The sequence below is a fragment of the Juglans microcarpa x Juglans regia genome, chromosome 3S, assembly GCF_004785595.1.
Source record: "Juglans microcarpa x Juglans regia isolate MS1-56 chromosome 3S, Jm3101_v1.0, whole genome shotgun sequence".
In the NCBI taxonomy this organism is placed as follows: domain Eukaryota; kingdom Viridiplantae; phylum Streptophyta; class Magnoliopsida; order Fagales; family Juglandaceae; genus Juglans; species Juglans microcarpa x Juglans regia.
The window spans coordinates 11,680,950-11,705,631 of NC_054599.1; the positions used below are offsets into that span (position 1 = coordinate 11,680,950).

General features: G+C 40.2%; 1 long non-coding RNA gene across 1 annotated transcript; it reads right to left on the reverse strand.

Moving 5' to 3' along the window:
- Positions 1-12,082: 12,082 nt before the first annotated feature.
- On the reverse strand, positions 12,083-24,537 carry LOC121257085. Its single transcript, XR_005939150.1, has 3 exons — positions 24,311-24,537; positions 23,603-23,633; positions 12,083-13,249 (listed from the first exon to the last, which is right to left on the reverse strand). It is a non-coding gene; the product is annotated as an uncharacterized LOC121257085 (long non-coding RNA).
- Positions 24,538-24,682: the final 145 nt, after the last annotated feature.

Consider the following 24,682-nt stretch of genomic DNA (forward strand, 5'->3'; position numbering starts at 1 on the left):
TGAGTTTTTGCCTAGAAATGCGAAGACCGAGGTAAATTAGCTTTTAACTTACTATCAGTTTAATTTATATGGGTCATAAGTAAAGAAACTACAGTGTATGTATGTATGTTACCTTATGTGCCATGGCAAGTCATTACATATTAATCTGTCACATAGAATTTATTGTATCATGAATTGTTCATCTATTACGCAAGATATTCTGTCGGGTTTTACAATACATTGCAAGTACGTCTTGTAAAGTATGCCATCTGTTACATGTATGTCATGTCATGTAATATTCACTGTTGTAAGCATGTCATATTAAGTATGTTGTATGTTGTATGTTATATGTTATGTCATGTTAAGTATGTTGTCTATTACATTTTATGCCATATTATGTTGTATGTTACATGTTATGTCATGTTATAAAATATTTCTATCTCAAGTAAGTCATATATTTTGAGTTACGTTCAAGTCATGTTGTGTTATGTCAGGGCTTCTGTCCTTTCGTATTCTAATCACGTTTCGTCTTGAATACAGTTTGTGTATTTTGAGACAGTCATGCCAAGTTATTCATGTCAATCACGACCCTAAGTGATAGGATGGGGTAATATCCCAATTAAACTCATTTATTCACGCTGGAGTGTCTAAATAGGTGTGAAATTTCCTGAGTTGATGAAATACTGTCAACGGGTAGTGGGTGGGGCCTAACTAGCAGGTTACCAGAGCGCGCCAAGCTCTAACGTTGATGGAGTCACATTTTATTTTACTTGTGTCACATTAATTGTCGCACAAACAATTCATGGGGCCACAACAAATGTGGACCATGAAGTATAGGGCCACAACAACTGTGGATCATACACTACGCGAGACATAGCAATTGTGATACGTAGAATAGATGGGGCCGCAACAACTGTGGAGTACGTATTAACGCACTCATAGCTAGTACAGATACAAGTGTTGTAATGCAGTAATCGATAGGGACACATGGCTCTAGGGGACCCATGTAGCACCCAAGTAGTTAAGTTTCATTAGTTAAAGAATAAGATTCCAAGTTCCTGTCAAGTCAAATCTCTGTTTAAGTCCAGTTCAGTTTAAACAAGTCAAGTTCAGTTCACGCTTCAGTTTAAGTTATGTCAATTATGTTATGTTGTATGTCAAGTTATGCTATGATTACTTATGACTTTGATTATGCATTCACACTTTTACTGTCATGCATGCATCATTAGCTTGTGTGGAAGTTTCATGTTAATTTACTGAAATTTGTAATCAAATCTCATCGTGGTAGTCCCAACTACTATTCCCATCGAATGCTAGGCGATATGTTAGGACCAAAGCAAGGAGCGGACACTGGCAGACTGGAGTAGGTTGATTAGACACTACAAATACAATGCAGGGCTTACAGCTTCAATAGTTAGGGTTTTGGATAGTATTTTGGCCTCGTTAGTCGAGTTACACGAGTTACTCGACCAACTGGCTCACAAGGTAGTATCAGAGCAATACACCCCTAGGTTATAAATCCACATGTCCTTTGAAGTTGCACCAAATATTAGGCTTGAAATTTTAGTCTTCATTAGGCTTGAATTTATTGAAGTGTGAGAAACAGTATGTGGTTGTAATCCAGATCAATACCGAACGAAAGAGGACTATGTCATTTGCTGCAAGTGGTAGTGCCAAGAAGAAGAAGTCATTTTCCAGGCCGGCGAAAGGCAAGGAAATAGTGATAGGAAGGTAGATGCTGTCTTTTTACCTGTTATGCCCTAAGTGTGGAAAGCGTCATCACGAAGAATGTCATAGTGGTTATGGAGTTTGTTATTGATGTGGGAAACCGGGACATTTGATCACAGATTGTCCCAACATCGCACAACGCAGTGGAGCTGGTGATCACAAGCCAAAGCCCCACATCCCAGCATGCGTGTATACTTTAACCCCAGGTGATATCGATGTTGATGCATCAGAGGCTAACAAACCTAGTGTCGTCACTGGTATTTTTCTAAGACATCTATATTGTTAAGCTTAGTTAAGGTTGATTAGATTGCAATTGATGGTATTATTGCATTATTGTTATTTTGGGTAATGTTAAGTTATTGAGGTTTGTAACTTGTAAGCTGTTTGATTCAAGAGAGTCCCTATTTTTGGTGATTGTGGTATTGCACAAGAATTTAGCTCGGAAGCCGAATTGTTACCCAGGTGGTAAGAGTAACAATTTCATTAGGAGTATTATTGCTCATATCGGTGTAGATATATAATACCCTTTAACAATTAGAGGAAGGATATTAAAGGTTAATGAACTAGTATTTTTGCGTATTTGGAGTTTGTTTTCATTTTGAGGATCCAATGAAATTTGTGCTCGGAAGATTAAAGTGTTTGGGAAAAGCTTGGGCCTTAGTAGGATTCACTTATGATAGTAGTTTTATCCAGCCGCCATTAAATAGTTTCTGGCGAAACATTGTCTTTGTGGATGCTCAGATCTCGCTTATATTGGAGACTTTTATATGAGGAGTAAAATTTTGGTCTTGAGAATTTACGTGGACAGTAGAAATAGATCCTTTTGTTTAAATTAGAATAAGAGGCAGCTCATGACGGATAGAAGAGCTATGCCAAATCACAAGAGAGAAAGTCTTGAGTTTAGGTTAATAGCTGATTGTCAAGGAACCACTTAGGAGGAGGAATGATTCATTTTGGTTATAAAGGAGTAAACTAGTCCTAGGCAGATAGGATTCCCTCAGGAAATAGAAAAAGTAAATTTAGTTGTGTATGGATTAAATTCTTCCATATTGAACTGCACGAATACTTGAAGCTTTAGATATAGAGAGTAAGCTAGTACAACTTGACCTACTTCGTGAAAGGATTCCAGTACACATTGATGATTTGAGAGAGACAGTTAAGGAATAGTAGAATCTTAGTGGTATATATATTTATGTAGTGAATAACTCTTTGAGCAGTAAGGAAAGTAGTGATTTCACTTAAGTAAGGATTCAGTATTCTAGAAGGGTAGCCTATAAGTCATTAAGTTTAGGTAGTGACCTTTGTGAGTGTTATACTTTTTCTATTATGGTGGTAGTTATTTTGTGTAACCATGTAATAGTTATAGATAAGAATAATGTGGGCTACGAGAAGAAGGCGTTACCTCATGAGGAATGTTACCTACCTCTACACTCGACTACGTGGTTAAACCGGGACAGCTTCAAAGCGAGGACGACATTGGATGGAGTTGAGTCCAGCAGAAGGGCGTGCGGCAGCCGCCAACACTGAGCCCGCATCATCAGGATCATCTATGCCATCAACTCACCACAAACATTTGTTGGTACAGGGTCAGGAGCCAAATAACGGCGATGAAGTGGTCATGCAGCCCCCCCGACCCAGGTCATTTTGAAAACATGGTGTATAATTTAGAGGACGACACGTTCTACTACTTACCGTAGCAGACTATGTCAATGGACATGGATGTACCTCCATTGGAGTTGACCAGTGACAATACGTCCAATGATGGATGGTAGTTTTGGTGAGCAACATCTTCTCCTTAGTTTGTTTAATGTTTGTACTTGCATCAATTTTGAGGACGAAATCTTTTGTTTAAGAGGGGAGGAAATAACAGCCCACTAGAAAATCAATGGTGAAATTTCTATAGGCTTTAGGAATCTCGTGAAAACATAGTAAGTTTTCACGATTTGACCAATTGCTTAGATTTTAGTTTGTCAACATAGCCAGATTTACACTTACTATGGTGCCAGAAGTGAGATTTTTATTTATTTAAGGTAGTTAAAAGTGTCAGTTTGAGATATGATCTGTGCCATTAGACTCGGTTGATTATTTAGAATTTTATGGCGTAATAATCCCATTTTCCGTTTTTGGACGAAACGCTTGTTCGAAAATGCATTCTGCTTATTTTGAGGCATTTTGGGATTGAATTTCAATAAACGAATTGCACCGTTAAGTTTGTATGAATATTTAAGATTTTACAGTGTAAAGTTTATGTTTCATTTTCCCGAAGTGAATAGTAACCTCTATAGTAGCATCTAGTGAAGTGTTTTCAAAATTACAGTGTGGAATGTCCAAATTAGGTTAGAGAAGTTTTATTTGGATACTGAGTAGAATCTTAGCCACATTTGGTGAATATTATTTGGACAATCAGCACAAAGAGGATCAATGAGATGATTTGTGAAGGAATGAAGGTGTGAGATCATGCCACCTAAGCAAAATCCTATTCTTTTTTTCATCTGATCAACCAATTTGTGCCAGAAAAAATAGGGTTTCAACCATAGTGAAACCTTAAACGGTTTCCCCAAACAATATTGCCCTTAACAGCCCGAAATAGTCCCTTGATGTGAGGGAAAAAGCAACCTCATCACACCCCTTCTAGAAGGCAACAGCAGCAGCCCACTCCCCCTCCACTATTCTTGCCTTTTTGTGACTTAAGCACCATCCCTCAAGGGTAGAGGCGTGCAAGGCACCCTTCCTTTCATTTCATCACTTCTCATCCCTGGTTAAAAAGTTTGGGTCTTTTTACAAAAAATTAGTGGTGATGGGTAGCATTTATATTAATGGATGTTTAAATTTGTTTTAAAACTTAGGATAGGAAGATCTTTGTCGCAAAAAGTTGGTTTGATCATGAGTTTTGAATTTTTCTAATTTGATATTTGAGTTTTGGACAAACTTTATATAAGGTATGTAAATTTTGGTGATTTTTGGAGTTAGGATGCAAAATCTTTAAGTTAGGGATAAAATGGTAATTTAGTTCTAAGTTAGTATTTTTCCATATTTCTAATTATTAGTGATTAAGTTCTAACTTTTAAAAATTACTACTTTCAATTCCTCGTGATCGCACTTAAGTTTTTGCTTAAAAATACGAAGATCGAGGTAAGTTAGCTTTTAACGTACTATCAGTTTAATTTGTATGGGTGATAAGTAAAGGAACTACAGTGTATATATGTATATTATCTTATGTGCCATGCCAAGTCATTACATATTCATCTGTCACACATAATTTATTTAGTCATGAATTGTTCATCAGTTACGTAAGATATTCTGTCACATTTTACTATACATTGCAAGTACGTCTTGTTAAATATGCCATCTTTTACATGTATGTCATGTCATGTAATATTTATTGTTGCAAGCATGTCATATTAAGTATGTTATCTGTTACATGTTATGCCACGTTAAGTATGTTCTTTGCTATATGTTATGCCATATTAAGTTTGTTGTCTGTTACATGTTATGTCATGTTACAAAATATTTCATTTCCAAGTAAGTCATACATTTTGAGTTACGTTCAAGTCATGTTGTGTTATGTCAGGGCTTCTGTCATTTTGTATTCTAGTCACATTTCGTCTTGAATATAATTTGTGTATTTCGAGAACAGTCATTTTAAGTTATTCATGTCAATCACGACCCTATGTGTTAGGATGGGGTAATATCCTAGTGAAACTCATTTGTTCATGTTGGAGTGTCTAAATAGATGTGAAATTTCCTGAGTTGACAAAATACTGTCAACGGGTAGCGGGTGGGGCCTACCATGGCCAGGCTCTAAAGTCAATAGAGCCACATTTTATTTTTTTTGTGTCCACATCAATTGTGGCATAAACAATTCATGGGGTCACCACAACTGTGGACCATGAAGTATGGGGCCACAACAACTATGGAGCATACACTACGTAAGACAACAATTATGACATGTAGAATACATGGAGCCACAACAATTGTGGAGTACTTATTAACACACTCACTGCGTGCAGATACCTGTGTTGTGATGCGGTAATCGGTAGGGACACATGGCTCTAGATGACCCATGTAGCACCCATGTAATTGAGTTTATTCAGTTAAAGAACAAGATTCCAAGTTCATGTTAAGTTAAGTCTCGGATCAAGTTCATGTCAAGTCAAGTCTCAGTTTAAGTCTAGTTCAGTTTAAGCAAGTCAAGTTCAGTTCACGCTTCAGTTTAAGTTATCTCAGTTGTGTTATGTTGTATGCCAAGTTATGCTATGATTACTTATGACTTTGATTATACATTCATGCTTTTACTGCCATGCATGCATCATTAACCTGTGTGGAAATTTCCTATTAACTTGCTGAGATTTGTAATCAAATCTCACTGTGGTAGTCCCAACTACCATCCCCCAAATGGTAGGCGATGTGTCAGGACCCGAGCGGGGAGTGGACACTGATAGACTAGAGGAGGTTGATTAGACACCGGAGACGTGACACGGAGCTTATAACTTTCATAGTTAGGTTTTTGGACAGTATTCTGGCCTCGTTAGTCGAGTTATATGAGTTACTCGATGAAATGGCTCATTAGTGCATTTTGATAATGTAATTAGGGAGCCCGGTCTCCCATGTTTTGAGATTACAGTTTTTTGAGACCCGTATTGTAATCATCCATGGATTATGTCTTAATTATTTGGGATATTATCAGTTTGGTTCATAGTATTGCTCAAGAAAAAAATTTATTCGCTGTGAATATTGCATAATGCTAGATGCATGTTTAGAACATTGCATCTTATATATCATGAACGGGGGCAGGTAACCTTCTGTTGCATGTCTCAATGCTTTAGATGCCCGTTGGATCCCAAGCTGAATTTGGGGGCATCACAACTATCCACTAGAATGGTTGTGACAGACGCCCTCGTGTATTTCCGCCAAGACGTACTGTGTTTCTTCAGGCAAGATGCATCTTAACAAAGGGGCAACAAAGCCCTTTTTGTAAAGGATTCCCTCAATCTCGACAGAACGTTCCTCTTGATTTTCTTCACTGATTGTTTCTCCTTAAGGAGTTTACCTGTGTCCAGGTACTCTGATATTGCCTTGGCCCACTCTGACCCCGTGGGCGCCACCTAGTTTACTTGTACTACGATTACTGGGATCTCTATCACTCTCCTCTATACCTCCCACGATAAATCCATCTATTCTCTCGCAGAGGCAGCTTTGGCTAGCCTGTCAGCTATGGTGTTATCTTCCCTTGGAATTTGCTTAGGACTGAAGTAGGAAAGTTGGTCCCAGATCTCCAATACCCAGTTCAGATGTTTATTCAATTCTTCCCCTTCGTGGCGTACATTCCGGTTACTTGGTTTGCCACAGTTTGGGAATCCGCCGTTGCTTCAATCTCTACAACGCCTAGAGTTTTTTGCGATGGATAGTCCAGCTATCAGGGCTTCATGCTTGGCTTCATTATTCGTAGTTTTAAATGTAAGTGTTTCCATGTAGTAGTGTTCTTGTCCTGCTTCTCCTACAATGTAGACCCCTATTCCTTCTCCCATTTAGCAGGCGAATCCATCAACGAACACCAGCCAGGGTAGCATAGTGCAACTTCAACTTCCACTGGGAAGTCTGTGAATTCGGTGATGAAATCTACCAAAGCCTACCCCTTAATTGCACTCTTGGGCATGTAATCGATGTCGAATTCGCTGAGTTCCACTAACCACACGACCAATCTTCCCAAGCTATCAGGTTTTTGAAATATTCTCTTGATCACCTTTATGGGATGAGCCCGGAAATATGGCCGTAATCTCCTAGCGGCTGTCACTAATGCAAATCCTAACCTTTCCATTCAAGGGTATTTGGTCTCGGCGCCTCCTAATGCCTGGCTCGTGTAATACACTGGCACCTGTATTGCTCTCTCTTCCTTGATTATGATTGTCGAGACGGCGTAGGGGGATACTGCTAGATATACGTATAAGATATGCCCTTGGTTGGGATGCTTTCACAAAGGTGGGTTAGATAGATATTGCTTTAACTTCTAGAAAGCCTAATTGCACACTTTGTTCCATGGGTGTATTTATCATAAAACCCTAAAAAAGGGAAGACATTTGTCTATGGATCTTGACACCAAACGGTTCAATGCTGCCACCCTGCCCGCCAATCGTTGGGAGTCGTTGATGTTCTGAGGTAGCTTCACTTTCAAGATGGCATCAAGCATTTCAGCGTTAGCCTCAATGTCTCTTTCTAAGACAATAAAGCCTAAAAATTTTCCCGAATCTACCCCAAAAGCACACTTCTCTGGGTTTAATTTCATTTTATACTTACGAAGCATAACGAGAGATTCTCTTAGGTCTTCTAGGTGTTGGACGGGTTCCTTACTTTTCACCAACAGGTCATCGATGTATACTTCCATAGTCTTTTCGATATGCTATTTAAACATCCGATTGACTAGCATTTGGTAAGTCACCCTGGCATTCTTCAGCCCAAAGGACATCACTCGGTAGCAGTAAAAACCTCTGTCGGAGATAAATGTCGTCTTCTCTTCATCTGCTTGGTTTATGAGGATCTACTTGTACCCTAAATACACGTCCATAAGACTCAGCACTCAGTGTCCTACCATGGCATCAATGATAATATCTATCCGTGGCAAGGGCAAGTTGTACTTGGGGCAGGCTTTATTCAGGTCCGTGAAATCCGCACACATCCTTCATTTTTTGTTAGTCTTCTTGACTAGCACTACTTTGGAGAGCCACTCTGGGTAATATGTTTCTCTTATAAACCCTATAGCTAGGAGACGATCAATAATGGCATTGTCATCCTTTACTTCTATGTCCTAGTTGGCTGTGATTAATGGTGGGGCGGCGGCTTCCCTTCTAAACTTTCCCCAACACATACACCTGGCACCCCTACTCTAAGTTCTTGCACATAGCATTCTTGCGCCAAATTTGTTCTCCCCGAACCTCGCCAACGCTTGTCTCCGTTGGGAACTTCATTTTTAAATGGTAGGTTGAAGTGACAACCTTCAGATTATTCAACTTTGGGTGCACCAATATGGCGTTGTAGGATGATGGGGCTTTGACCACTAAGAAGTCCATCATTGTTGTTGCCATATGTGAACTCTGGTCGACTGTGACTGGTAGTGAGATGGCAGCCATTGGTTGTATAGCCTCACGAGAGAATCCCTTCAGGGGGTTGGTGACGGGTGTAGCCTATTGGGGCTAATGCCCATCTTGGCGAAAGCATCCCAGAATAAGATGTCAGCAAAGCTCCCATTGTCGATTAGTATCCACCTCGTTGTGTAGTTTGCAATTAACAAGGTGACTACCAAGGCGTCATCATGTTGGAATAGGAACCCTTGATAGTCTTCATCTCCAAAAGAGATGGTGGACGTGGTACCCAATCTGGGGTGTTTGGAGGGTTTATCCGCCATATATACCTCGTGGTACCTTGCTTTAAGGGCGTGAGCTTTTCTACTGGAAGCTATCAAAAAATCCTCCTCCTATCATGCGGATTTCTCCTAGAGGAGCTTGGTCTTGGTTGTGAAGTTGGCGGGGGGTCATTTCTTCGTTTCCTTCCCTATCTCTGTCTTTTTGGACTACTACTTCGCCTAGGCTCTTGCCCCCGGCCATCTTCTATTCTCGATTTAATGTGTTTGGCCAGCATTCGCTTGAGTTCCCCACTTCCCATTAATCTAGCCACTTTTTTTCTTCATGGTTGAGCAGTCTTATGTCCAGTGGGCATCCGATTGGTGGTATTTGCAATAGCATTGGCCCTTTATGGGTGGGCTTGCTTCTTTCCTTATGATTTTCATATTTTTCTTATATTCTCAGATTGTTGTGGATGAGGCGAGGCTTTTGGTCTCGCTGGGTGGAGTACCTTTCTCACTGCCTATCTTGATGACTTGGCCTAGCCTTCCTGTCTCTTGCACTATTCAAGGTCTTGGTATCTGACTTTAACTCTTGCTTCCTAGTTCGAAGAGGGCTCGTAATATGTCCTTGGCGTCACTACAACAAAAAAAAAAAAACCTAATTTATCGGCATTTGGAAAATGTCGACAACCTTTAAAATAAATGCTCGTATTTAATTACAACCATTTATTTGCCAGCGCAACCGAACGCCAGTAGTAGAGGGTCGCAACTTACACATTTCGGCTTTTGTGTAAAAATTAACGGCATTTATCTAAATGACACCACTAGTACGTTCCGAGCACATTATATAATTTAATGGCATTTATCAAAACGCCACCACTAGTACTTTGCCGCCGTTTGCGCAAATGCCGGACGTGAAAAACTAATCTCAACATTTTGATACAAATTAATGGCGCTTATCTAAACGTCACTATTAGCATATTGCCGACACATATAAATTAGCAATGTGTATCTAAACACCACCATTAGTATATTTTCGATGCATTTCCAAAACTCCACTAGATATTTTTTTTTCCCGGCATTTCGTAAGCGCCGCGAACTTACTAGAATTACCACCAAATATAATAGTTTTTCTACATTTTTAAAGCGTCAATAATAGTCACTAATGATTGCAAGCATATGTTGTTCTTTAAATAAATGTGACAATATTTGCGTTATTGGCATTTTTTGAAATACCACCAAATTTAGATGAAAGTCCATAACGATTTATTCTATATTAAAATTTTAAAAAATGTCAGTAGTAGAAAATATTAGAATAAAAAGAAATATAATACACAAATTAATAATAAATATAATATAATAGATAATTATTAATGTAATAAAAAAAGGAATTACAAATCAAATCACATGAAAGTGATTTAAGAACTACTATATATATATATAATATTGTAATATTTGAACAACAACTTTAATTTCTATGATTTCTAAAGTCACTTGGTTTTTCACCAGTAACTTCCATATCTCCAAAATAGCAATCTTAAGCCTATATTCCTTAAGCGGCTGCATTGGCGTACCTGCATATACAAAATTAATTCATTAATAAGCGGCTGAGTTCTCAACTCTTGATGGAAAATAAAAAAAAATACAAGAAAGAATTATGCACACAAAAATGTTCACCAACTCCTTTATAAAATAGCAATACTAGACTATGTACCTTTAGTAAAAATGTCACAACCACGTTCATGTAGGCACTAGCCCTTCAAAAAATTTTGAAACAAGCTGTAATCATATAATTTTTTCTCAGCAACCAAACACAAGGTAAAACTCTTCGGAACAAAAAAAATGAGAGAGGAAGAGAGAAGATAGAGTAACAAAATGAAGAAACTTATTGAGTTATATCCTTATGACTGATTTAAAGCATTTGGGTTAATGAATACATAACCTTCAAAGATTAAAACTTTAGCTTCAAAAAAACTGAATATTAACGCTAAAGCTTTTGAAATCATTAGAATGAAGTGCAGACCTCGATTGTAGAACAGGTTACGAAGATCAATACCTCATTGCACCATATAAATCCCTTAGGCAAACCCCAGAACTGCAAAAACAGAGCAAAAGAAAACAGAGTAAGGGAGAAACTGATATGGCCTCCGATCACCATTTCAAAGGTGAAGCAAAATAAAGGAGACTTGAAAATTTCAGAGGGAGTTGATGAGGTTGTACGCACAAAGGCACAAGAGAGGAGACTTCAAATTTGAGAGGGAGTTAATGAGGCGCTGCACAAGAGAGGAGTGGAGAGAGAGTTAGGCTGTGTTTGAATGTTGAGCTGTGTTTAATTCTTTATGAATAGTAGTGAGTTGAGTAGTAGAGAGAGTTATATGAGATCCCTCTAAACCAAGTTTAAAATGTGTTTGAATATTAAGATGAGTTTAATACTTTTTATGGTAAGCTGAAAAAGATTGCGGGTCCCACGTGTAAAGAGATTTTGAGTTGAGATGAATTTAGTAATTTGAGAGTTGAATGCTTAGGTGTTAGACTCAGTTTAAAATTAGACTGAGCACTACTGAGTCTTGCAACCAAATGTAGCCTTAATGAGGCAAGGCGCTGCAGAAGAGAGGACTTTAAATTTGACCGAAAACTTGAGAGGGAGTTGAGGGCATGAGGCGCCAAGTTGAAATTTTCAACCTCTTTGGCTTTTGATAATTTTATCCATTTTATTATTAACATATTATTTATGCACACAAGATATTTTAGTAAAAAATTAATTTTAAACAATATAATTGATTAATCATATGTTATTTATGCACACAATATAAGAGGAAATTTATTAATCACATGTTTCTTAAATATAAATAATATAATATTAAAATACAAATAAAATTTTAATTTAATATAATTACCAGTACAAAACTAATAAATTTTTGGCAATCAATTATACGTTATAATTACTGGGGTAATAATTAAACATCGGAAAAATTTCCGTTTTACCGATACAAGAAATAAGCCCCGACAATAATTTATATCTATCGACGCATACAAAAATGCCAGAAATGTAAATGCTGCCAAAACTTATTATTTAGTAGCGCAAAATTTATAAATTAGAGACAATTTTATAAACGCCATAATTATTATATATTTTTGCCAGCATAACAATGTAAGTGCCAGCAAAACTTCTTATTTATCAGTGAAAAAAGAACGTGCCAGCAATAACATATATTTATCGGCGCATAGGTAATATAAACATCGGTAAATTGGGATTTTTTTTATAGTGTGTTAACATAATCATATGCCCTATCCATGAACTCCCTCAGAGTCGAGGGGGTTTTTCTGGCTAACTCGATCATGAATGGACTTTAGGGCCATATACCTACCAAAAGAGTGGCTAGAGTGATCTTCTCATCCTGATCATCCGTGATCAGTTTCTCCTTGTTGAATCGGGTCAAATACACTTTCAGACTTTCCTCTTCCCTTTGCTTAATGGTGAGAAGATAAGCGACAGGCCATCGACGTCTTAGTTGCCATGAATTGTGTAAAAAATTGCTTGGACAATTCTTTAAAGTGGTTAATAGATCCTGGTCATAAAGTTTCAAACCAACCACGTGCTATCTTTTTAATGTTAACAGGAAGGCGCGGCAACCACCTCTCCCGAGAAGCCATGGAGAGTCATGTGTGCTTTCAAATTTTTCAAATGATCTACAGAGTCCTGGGATCTGTCATACATGCCAATCTGGAGAACTTTCAATTTAGGTGGGTGTGGTACCGCCATCACTTCCTTGCTATAGGGAAGATTAGTTCAATTCAGAAACTGCTCTACGAAGGAAGATCCTCCCATTTTCCTTGCCATCTCCTCGTATTTATCTACGAGGTTGCGCAGCTCATCGTGTAACGTCTTCTTTTCTAACTCCTAGACGTTCATACCTCCTGTGCTATGTGCATCTCCTTCTATCTATCCGTTGTGGACAGGTGGTGTAGTAGTATTCTACTGCTTCAGCTCTTCGTTCTCCTTCTGTAGCTGCTCAACCAATGTCGTCGACTTTTCTTCAGCTTCTGCCAACCTTGCTTCTATGCCCGTGGTATTCATCTCTTGGTCACTGGTTGCATGAGATCACGTGGTAGTTGGCATGTGAAAGTCACATTGAAGTTTGTAGAGATCCCACAGATGGCGCCACTATTAAGGACGTGTTTCATACCACCAACTACACGGATAACCTGCAACAAATAAGATGGCGGCACTGGGTGCTTGGGGGTACTTTGATGCTTAAGTTAGAGAAAAAGGTTCTCAATCTAAGTATATGAATGAATCTCAATATGTTACTTTCAAGTGTTATTTATAAGAGTATGAAGATGTTGATAACGATTAACTCTAGAGTTTATCTTGGATAACTCTCGAATAAATAGGTAGGATAGCTTTCCTGATCCATCGGATATGTTATCTATTCTTTATGTTATTCATCACGTGGTTAATAATTCAATTTTTGGGCTTGCAAAGCTGATTCGACTCCCGAGGTCTCAAACTTGGGCCTTCCAATGCATTGGCTTATTTCTCTCAGGGTCCTAAATATCCCTTCAAACAGTGTTCAATCAATGTAATGGGAATTTTAATTTTTACCTATGTGCATACGCCTAGCAGTCTCCTTCTACCTAAAAGAAAGAAAAGAATGGAAACCAAAAATCATACATTGCGAATTAGATTTGAATAGGTCTCCACAAAATCGTGCCCCATGCAACATAGGACAGGTAAAACCCAAATCTTAGTGGTGACTGGATAAGAAGGAGAATGGGTACCTTGGATTTGTTTAGCACAACAAATACAACCCCTATTTTGCCAACTAACGAACGAAAATGAAAATGAATCTGGGAGGAAGGAGGTACTCAATATCTGCTAGTAGAAGCTGTCGACCATGAATCCACGACCAAGAAGGACTATTGTGACTATTGTGGATGAGGGTTATGGTTCGGTGTCGAAGAAGGGGGCTTACGGTTCATGCGCGAAGCAGGAGATGGATGGGGGTAGTCCTCTCTCAATAGGTTTTTTCTTTTCTACTACACGTACTATTTCAACACCAGTTACTAAACGCACCATTTTATCAAACATGGTGGAAGTCGTGTGCAAGGCCTACACCGTTGTGACTATGTTTAGAGTTTTTCTCCCTATAACACTCCAAGAAAAAGTTTTCGCAGAATCTAAACACTGGGCTTATATGCACACTCTTAATACGGTGTGCGCGAGACCTACACCGTTGTCCCTATGTTTATCGAGGGAGAGAGAGAGTACATCGTAGGGGGAAGAGAGATTACCGAGAGAATTAAGGGCTACACACAGGGTGCTTGGCGATGGGGACTCACTGTGCAGCAGTGACCAAACATGGCAGCTTCTATCGTGGGCTGAGATGTGGAGGCTTGCAACTTTGTGGGTAACAATGGGGGAGCAGGTGCTCTGTTTTTCGGTGGTTAGAATAGAGGAGGTGTGCTGGGGTGAAGCCGTGCATGGAGGCTTGCAGGTCGGTTTTGGGTGTTGATGGGGTGGCGTGGGTTTGTGGTGGCGTAAGGCAGAGGCAGCGCTGTAGCTGGGCCTGAGCTTGGAAGTGGGCAATGGCTAGACAGAGGAGTTTGAGTGGGGGTAGGGGAGATTACTCAGTGTTGAATCCGCATAAAAAAAAAGGAAAAAAAAATTGGGGTAGTTTATTGGGGTTGGGGGAGGTAGGAGGTAAAAGAAAAGAATCCAATAGGCTTGGGTGTTACATTGGAGGAGATGGGCGGTGGTGTAAGGGGCTGATTTTTCAGATTGCATTTCATCACTTTGTGTTACTTGTACATAACAAAATAATGCCCTAAATCACCATGATTTCATCACTATAGGTGCTCATTGCTCCTATGGGTGCTGGTCAAGTCGTGGTGCAGAGGGAAGAGAAGAAAAACCATAAAAAACCATCCATGGGGTTGATGAGTTAAAGTTATTTTCTTTGGGCAGATTTGATCAAGGTCTTGACTCATCTTCTTGACTCTTCTTCAAAGCTGAATTGTGCAGGTGTAAGGTCACCTTCTTGAAGACCTTTTTAGGTCGTAGAATGTGGAGGGTTGGCTGCCAAGTGATCATGGAGGTGTAGCTCAAATAAGATGTTGCAAGGGAGGGTGGTTGTCGAGTGAAGTGACATGGGTGCCTACAGTTTTTGGTGCCTTCTTTGGGTGGAAAATCTGGTCAAGGCTCATGATGTAATATCCTGCTCCTTCCTTCTTGCGTACGTTTCTTTTTTCTGACGTACGTTCCGTCTTTATGACGTAAGCAAATCCCGAGGGCAGAGATTACGTGAACTGTCTCCCCTTTCCATCTAACCACTGTGAGCCTCATCATACATGCCGAACCACGATGGTATGTTTCAAAAGATATTATGTGACTTCTAAGGCACGCCCAGTGTTTTAAATGTACTAGAAATATTTATAAGGAGTATTTCTAGTGTTATTGAACTAAGCTTGATTTTAAATACGACAATTATAATATTCTTGAAGAGCACCAAAAATTATATAATTGTCAGAAATCATTTTAATAATATTATTAAAATGATTTCAACTATTTAAAATATTATGAGATTTAAATTATGTTGAAAGCTTTAATTAATTAAATGGTTTCATCATTTTAAATATATTAAATAAGACTTCATCATTTAGTAATGATGAAAAATATTATTTTATAAACTAAAGTTAGTTAAATAATATTCTACCTTAATTCCTCTAAGTGCTTTTAATTAAGTTAACGTTTACGCATTTTCAAATCAGTGTTTTGTTTTGAGGATCCCCAGATGAAGGGACTGGATTAAATACCTAGATCCCCTCTCTCTTTCCCTCACTTTTCCCCAGTCCTCTCTCTCCTCCCTCTCATTCGGCGTACGTAGTACGCAGCAGCCCTCTCTCTCGCCGAAGCCTCCACTGCTCAGCCCGGCGCCGCCGTGCGTCGCCAGACCTCACCGCCGGCACCATTGGCACCACCTCACTCCGGCGAGCTCAACCAGCCCAGCCCCTCTCTCTCACGCTCTCCTTTTCTCCCTTTCGAAAGTGTAAAGCCCGAATGGGCATGATGCCCATTCCACCGTTGTGTGCCACCCAACGGCGCCACCACTCCCACAGTAGCTCCCTCTGCCACCGATCATCACCCTCTAGTAAACTCAGCCCCTCCCATGCAGCCACCTTCCTAGTAGCACGCACGCACAAGAGACCCACGCACGGCTTCACCGTACGCGACCTCTAGCGTCGCCGTGCGCAGCACACACGGCCACCAAGTGGCTCCCTTGGCCACCATAGCTCCTCCTTTTCCTCCTCCACGTGACCCACGACCAGAAGCCTCCCTTCACCGCACGGCTTCCTCCCCCTCACACTCTCTCTCACTCTCCCACGTCTTCTCCTCCACTACCTCGACGCCACCACGAGTTCCACCGCACCTCCCTTAGCTGAACCCAAGGCCCCAAACCACCACTTTATGTGGTGGGTAACCACTGCACGTGATGGATAGTCATTGTGCGTGACTGACCGCCACTATACACGGCTAGATCCGTCGTGTTACGCTCCTTGCCACGATCACAAGGCTTTCATGAGCCCTTCCAAGATCACACTTAGCTATCCAAATGCCAAAACAGTCAACGTACGTGGGTTAGCCACCACATATGACCTTTCCAACGTCATCGGCTGTGACGATCAGCGAGCAACGCACGGGTTATCCTGTCGATGGTATAACCCTCTATCTCTTATTATTTATGTTAGATATTGATTAGTTGATTAAGTTGTGGACTGTGCTGTTAGTATTAGTGGAGTGGCTGTGTAGTATGGAGATGTGTTGTGCTGTGAAGTGTTGGACATTCTGTGTAATGAAGTGTTGGGCTTATCAGTGTAGTGCGTTGTGAAGTGTGGAGCGTAGTTCGGAATTGTACTGTGTAGTGTTGTGGACTGTGCGGTGTAATGCGGTTGTGGAGTAGGTGTTGTATTGGTGACGTGGCATGTGGAGTGAGAACAGTACACGCTGAGTGTACTCTGTGTGTGTGGCATAGTGTGAGATAAGGAGAGTATATGTAGAATATACTCTCCTAGCATATTGTGGAATAGGAAGAGTACATGTAGAGTGTACTCTGTATGGTGTGGTATGTGAATGGAGTATACGTGATGTGTACTCCATGTGGTGGAGTAACGCACCATATGGCAAGTATGCCATAATAGTGATGTGACGTAGTGTGGAATAAGGAGAGTATATGTAAAATATACCCTCATGGCGTATTGTGAAAAGAGAAGAGTACACGTGGAGTGTACTCTGTGTGGCATAAAGTATGTGAAGAGAGTACTCGTGGAGTGTACTCTATGTGGTGGAGTGATGTACCATATGGCGGGTATGCCATAGTGGTGATATGGCGTAGAGTGTATGAAGGGAGTACACACGAAGTGTACTCCATGTGGTAGAGTGATGCATCGTATGGCGGGTATGCCATATTGATGACAAGTTGTAGCGTGTGGAAAGGGAGTATACGTGGAGTGTACTCTTTGTGGTGGAGAGATGCACCATATGGCAAGTATGTCATAATGGTGATAGGTCGTAATGTATATGAAGGGAGTATACGTGAAGTGTACTCCATATGGTGGAGTGATGCACCATATGGCGGGTATGCCATGATGGTGATGTGACGTAGTGTGTGAATGGAGTATACGTGGAGTGTATTCTTTGTGACATAACGTGTGTGAAGAGAGTATACGTGAAGTGTGCTCCACGAGGTAGTGACACTCAGTGTGACGTGTCGCAGAAATAAGGATGGTTGTGTAGTTGATGGACGTAGAATGTGGTGAATAGTGTTCAAAAATTGTGGAACAATGTCCCGAACTAGTTATGGTGCAGCCTGTAGTCTGAAGTGACAAGTATCACCGTGATGGACTTATGGCTAGGAGTATGCGTGAAGTAGCAGAATAAGTGTAAGAGTACGCAGCGGAAGCATGACTAGGCAACATCACGAAGTGACGTGGTTACTGACAGTCGTGCTTATGATGGGTGAAGAGTTATTATAGAAATGGTGTAGCAGGAACATGACGAGATGTCACGATGTGACAAGAGTACGTGAGGAACCGTACTCGTGATGAGTTAAGGGTTGATGTAAGAAATAACGTAACGGGATGTCAAGTGACGTGACAAGGTCATGGTGTAGCTTGGGTATAGTCTCGAGCTATATGACGTGATGGTGAATGGAGTCTAGTCGTGTTAAGTGTTGGGATGAACTGTCAAAAGGGACGGATAGCATGAAAAGTCATGCTAGTCGGGTTAAAAGAAGGTTGGTATCGGAGTATGGCCCTTATACCTACGAGCAAGTGATCAACATATTATATGTTGATCTTAGGTGATAAAGGGGTAAGGTACATGTGTAATCTGGTTAGACACATGTGCCAGACGGATTCACCGTATGTAATGGGTAGTCTGTCCTGAGTACAGTTACACAATGCTTAAGCCTCAGAGTTGGCTTAGAGCCGTGTGACTTGTATGGTTGGGAATGAAAATTTAGTATGGGCTAAGGTGCATGAAGGTAGTGACGGGTGTATTATTAGGATTGAGATGCATGATTCCATCGGTCGGAATCATTCATTGAATGTGGTTAGTAAGAAGAGTAAGACTAAGGTCTTAGTGTCTTAATCCTAAGGTGAATCATGGGTTCACTTTAGTGGATGAGCACTCGAGGTAAGACCTTAAGTTGGAAGATGTGGTGACCGTAGTGGTCCCCAAAGGGTTTAGCATAGTGAAGGGCACATAAGTGCACGAGATAGAAGGAGAGTGTTCGAAGTAAAGCATAGTTCTATTTCTAGTTTAAGTTGATTATGCATTAGATAGAGAATGACGTTAACGTTATGTGTATGCATGTAGGTTGCCATCTGATACGCACATGAATGGACTACATGATATGCAAGTAGCATGGAGTCCAGATAAGTGTTACGTTCATACTCTTCTAGAGTCTTTCTAAAACTATATAAAGAAATGAAACGAAACGTTTTTCCTCACGATGCTCTATGAAAAGACACGAAAGACGTTTTACGAAAGAAAATGCTAAGTGTTCAAATGTATACGTATGTACGACTCTCCTTTGCAGCCCCTTTTTACGCAACGAAAGTATTAATTGTACGTATGTGAATGGATGGCTATACAATGTATCAATTGTATGTATATTCTAAGAAAATCCCCGAACTGCACAAAAGGCATGAAGACGGACGCTTTTACGAATCCTACGAACCGAGGCTCTCACGTGCGCCACGAGGTGATGTTCGTGGATGCCGTGAAAGGCGACTTTCAAAATGACGCTTATGGATGCCACGAAAGCCGACGTCTAAGCTCATGTATGAAAAGAAATGAAGCTTTTCATGAATGAACTGTTAACGATGTTTTCTCATGAAAAGAAATGTTCTCTCACGAAAAGAAATGTTTTCTCATGAACTGAATCTTAAATGAATGTTTTCTCATGAAATGACTGTTAAATGAAAGAAAGAACTGAATGAAAGCTCCAGCTCTTTAGAGCTGACATGAATGAATGAACGAAAAGCATCAAAGACATGAAAGCATAAAATGTATGAAGATACGAAACGGCCACATGAATGAATGAAAATGGTACCAATGAATGGGCAGATAGCAATGCCGGGTAAGTAGTATTGGTAGTGCACCCAGTGTTGCTCCCTGACTGAAAAGGGATTCCCAACCCTGGCCACGAGCAGAGTCTGGGTCCAAAGGAAGACCGCTAACCCTAACACACGGGGCGTAACAGTGTGTACTGGCCTATAAAAGTGATAAGAAAGAATGCATGTATGTATGTATGTATGTATGAACGTATGTATGCACATAACGCACGAATGCACGATCTTTTAAAAAATGAAGGCACTGATGGGGGAAACGTTTCACTGAAAGAAAATCCCGTCCAGTGATGTTTTCGAATGAATGCACTTATACAAGAATGCACCGCATTCTTGCATAAATGAAGGCACTGACGGGGGAAACGTTTTACGAAAAGAAAGTCCATTTTCAAAGGAAAACCTCGTCCAGTGACGTTTTCAACGAACGCACATATGCACGCACACACGTAGGTATAGTATGTACGAATGATGAATGCATGAATGAAAACCTATGTTGTTATATTTTAACCGTATGAAGTAATGCTTACGAGTCTTCGACTCATTTTAGTTTTTATGCATATCCCTTCCCCCCTCACAGGGACGGAATGAGAAGTACGCATCAGGACAGACACGGCCATGGGGAATAGCACGGAAGTCTAGGCACGAGTTTTAAAACGTATGAGAGACCCTTTTATTGTAAGATTAATATTTTCTACTGTAAATCTCTTTTATTGTAAAAGTATTTTTTATTTTATAAATGTAGAGTCTTGCACCCTGGGAAGAAAGTAAAAAAGTTTTAAATCGGACGGTAATTCCCGTCGTCCTTTATCAAAATATCTTACAAAAAGTCCCACCACAAGGACGAGCGTTACACATGATGTCCATGAGAGCCTCTTGGGGATTGGGTGGTGCTAGAGGTAGCGTGGGGTGGTGGCTCAACTATGGCGGATGGGTGGTTGAAACTCAACCAATTCGGTTCCCATCCAACTAGCCTTTTGGGTGCAATCGGTTTGGGGTTTTAGTTTGGTTTTTAAAAACAAATTTCATCCAAGGCTTGGCCTGACTTTAAAGGAGTCATAAGAGGTGCCTAAGGACCATATTATCCTTGAGAGAAAGGCACACAAAGATTGGATTTAAGGGCAAAACAGTCTATCGTACACAAAGAGCACACATGTGTGCCGATTGGTGTAGTTTGCGGTTTGATATGTCTTTTCCTCTAATGGCATATGTGGAGGTTTAACTAGGGACCTAATATGATTTAAGAATGATGTAATTGAATAATGAAACAAGAAAATTTTAGATCAAAAAGGCTAAAAAGATTAAGAAAGAAAATTAAGCTCTAAAACATAGTTTAAAGATCACTAATTATGTGTAAGTTGATTAACGGTCTTAACCCAATTTCAAAACTAAATTTGGGTACTTAAGGTATGACATGAGCTTGAGGAAACCCATGGTATGGTGTATTGAGCTTCAAATTGAAGAGTGAAATAGAAGCAAAATAAGGCATTGGGCCTTGTGGGCTTAAAAAGGGCCATGAATGTGGGTTAATGATCCATGGCCCTTTGGGTTTGAGTGAATGGGGCCTTGTTTCTAGATTTTGAAGGTTAAAAAGAGGCCTCAAGATTCTCAAAGATGGGACTAGAAAGACTTTCCTTGACATAATTGGGCCATATGTTAAATCGATACCAAGCTTGGCCCAAAGACCATATGCCTTCCTCATACTTGTGCCAAAGTTATCTACCATGTCTTGAATTCCTTAGAGGCATGGCTTAAGCAATCGAAGGCTTGGCTCATAAATATCCTAAGGTTCTAGAGGCCATAATAGAATCACTAATACGCTTGTTTCCCTAATCCTTCAAGCTTAATAATTAATGATACTAAGTGTCATGGTCTAAATAAATCTAACTATCAACAGTGGAGTAAATAAATAAAATAAGCAATACAAATAATATAATAATAATAGTAATAATAAAATATTTAAAATAAAAAATCATAAGCTTAATCTAAGGGCGTTTAAAGGTTAATCCCAATGGTTAATTAGGCGGGGTGTTACACCTTGACCTAATTGGGTCATGAGTCAAACCTATACCAAACTTAGCCCAAAGGCCTTATGCCTTCCTCATACTTGGGCCAAGACTATCCTACCAAGTCTTGCACTCCTATGAGGTTTGGTTTAAGGCTTCTAAGGCTTGGCCCATAAATGTCCTAAGGTTCTAAAGGTCTTAATAGGATTACTAATGGACTTGCATCTCTAATCCTTCATGCTTAATAATTAATGACACTAAGTTTCATAGTCTAAATAAATCTAACTATCAGCGTTGAAGTAAATAAATAAAGTAAACAAACAAAATAATATAATAATAATAGTAATAATAAAATAATAAAAAAATATTTAAAGTCCAAAATCATAAGCTTAATCTAAGGGCATTTAAAGATTAATCCTAAAGGTTAATTAGGCGGAATGTTACACTGTCACAATCCTGCCGACAAATCCTCCTATTGTGGTGCAGATTTCTCCTAGAAGAGCTTGGTCTTGGTTTTGAAGTTGGCGGGGGGTGTCATTTCTCCGTTTCCTTTCCTGTCTCTATCATTTTGGGCTACTGCTTCATCTGGGCTCTTGCCCCTGCCATCTTCTCTTCTCAGTTTGATGTGTTCAGCCAGCATTTGCTCGAGTTCCCCACTTTCTGCCAATCTGGCCTCTCTTTTCTTAATGGTTGAGTAGTCTTCTATCCAGTGGGTGTTTGATTGGTGGTATTTGCAATTGCGTTGGCCCCTTGTGGGTGGGTGTGCTTCTTTCCTTGTGGTTTTCACATTTTCTTGTACACTCAGATTGTTGTGGATGAGGCGAGGCTTTTGGTCTCACTGGGTGGAGTAACTTTCTCGCCGCCTGTCTTGATGACTTGGCTCAACCTTTTTGTATCTTGCACTATTCGAGGTCTTGGTCTCTGACTTTAACTCTTGCTTCCGGAGTTCTAAGAGGGCTCGTAATGTGTCATCGGCATTAACATAATCATATGTCCTGTCCATGAACTCCCTCAGAGCCATGGGGGTTTTCTTGGCCAACTTGGTCATGAATGGACTTTGGGGCTATATACCTCCCAAAAGAGTGGCTAGGATGATCTTCTCATCCTGATCATCCATGGTCAGTTTCTCCTTCTTGAATCAGGTCAAATATGCTTTCAAACTTTCCTCTTCCCTTTGCTTAATGGTGAGAAGATAAGGGTGGGCCATCGACGTCTCCTACTTGCCATGAATTGTGTTAAAAATTGCTTGGCCAATTCTTCAAAGTTGTTAACAGATCCTGGTCATAAAGTTCCAAACCAATCCCATTCTATTCCTTTTAATGTTAATGAGAAGGCACGACAAGCCATCTCTCCCGAGAAGCCATGGAGAGTCATGTGTGCTTAAAATTTTCCAAGTGATCTATAGAGTCTCGAGATTCATCATACATGTGGATCTGGGAAACTTTGAATTTAGGTGGGAGTGGTACTGCCATCACTTCTTCGCTGTAGGGAAGATTAGTCCGATTTAGCAACTACTCTAAGGAGGAAGATCCTCCCATTTTCCTTGCCATCTCCTCGTATTTGTCTACAAGGTTGTGCAGCTCATCGTGTAACCTCTTCTTTTCTAACTCCTCGACGTTCATACCTCTTGTGCTATGTGCATCTCCTTCTATCTGTTCGTTTTAGACAGGTGGTGTAGCAGTATTCTATCGCTTCAGCTCTTCGTTCCCCTTCTACAGCTACTCAACCAATGTAGTCGCCTTTTTCAACTTTTTTTCAACTTCTGCCAACCTTGCTTCTACGCCCGTGGTATTCATCTCTTGGTCATGGGTTGCTTGAGATCGCGTGGTAGTTGGTATGTGAAAGTCACGTTGAAGTTTGTAAAGATCCCACAGATGACGTCACTATTAAGGACGTATTTCGCACCACTAACTGCACAGATAACCTGCAATAAATAAGATGGCGGCACTGGGTGCCTGGAGGGTACTTCAACGCCCAAGTTAGAGGGAAATGTTCTCAATATAAGTACATAAATGAATCTCAATGTGTTACCTTAAGCTGTTATTTATAGGAGTACGAAGATATTGATAACAACTAACTCCAGAGTTTATCTAGGATAACTCTCGAATAAATCTGTAAGATAACTTTCCTAATTCATCGGAGATGTTATCTATTCTTTATATTATTCACCACGTGGTTAAAAGTTCAATCTTTGGGCTGGCAAAGTTGATTCGACTTCTGAGGTCTCAAACTTGGGCCTTCCAATGAATTGGCTTATTTCCTAAGGCCTTAAATATCCCTTCCAACAGTGTTCAATCAATGTAATGGGAATTTTAATTTTTACCTATGTGCATACGCCTGGCAGCCTCCTTGTATCCAAAAGAAAGAAAAGAAAGGAAAAAAAATCATAGATTGCGAATGGGTACCTCAGATTTGAATCGGTCTCCACAAAACCGTGCCCCATCAACATAGAATGGGTAAAACCCAAATCTTAGTGGTGACAGGATAACAAGGTGAGAGGGACCCAAATCCGTCCCTAACATTTGCTCATGTTACTTTGGATTCGTTTGGCTCAAGAAATACACCCTCCAGTTTGCCAACTAACGAATGAAAATGGAAATGAATCCGCGAGGAAGAAGGAGGAGGTACTCACTGTCTGCTAGTAGAAGCCGTTGACCATGAATCCAGGACCAAGAAGGACTGTTGCGACTGTCGTGGGTGAGAGTTAGGGTTCGGCGTCAAAGGAGGGGGCTTACGGTTCATGCGAGAAGCAGAAGATGGATGGGGGCAGGTCTCTCTCAGTTGGTCTTTTATTTTCTACTACACGTAGCATTTCAACACCAGTTACTAAATGCACCGTTTTATCAAACACGATGGAAGTCGTGCGCGAGGCGCCGTTGTGTCTGTGTTTAGAGTTTTTCTCTTAGTAACACTCCGAGAGAAAGTTTTCATAGAATCTAAACACTGGGCTTATACGCGCACTCTTGGGAAAAGTGAAGAACTATCTCAAGTTTTGTTCCTCTCG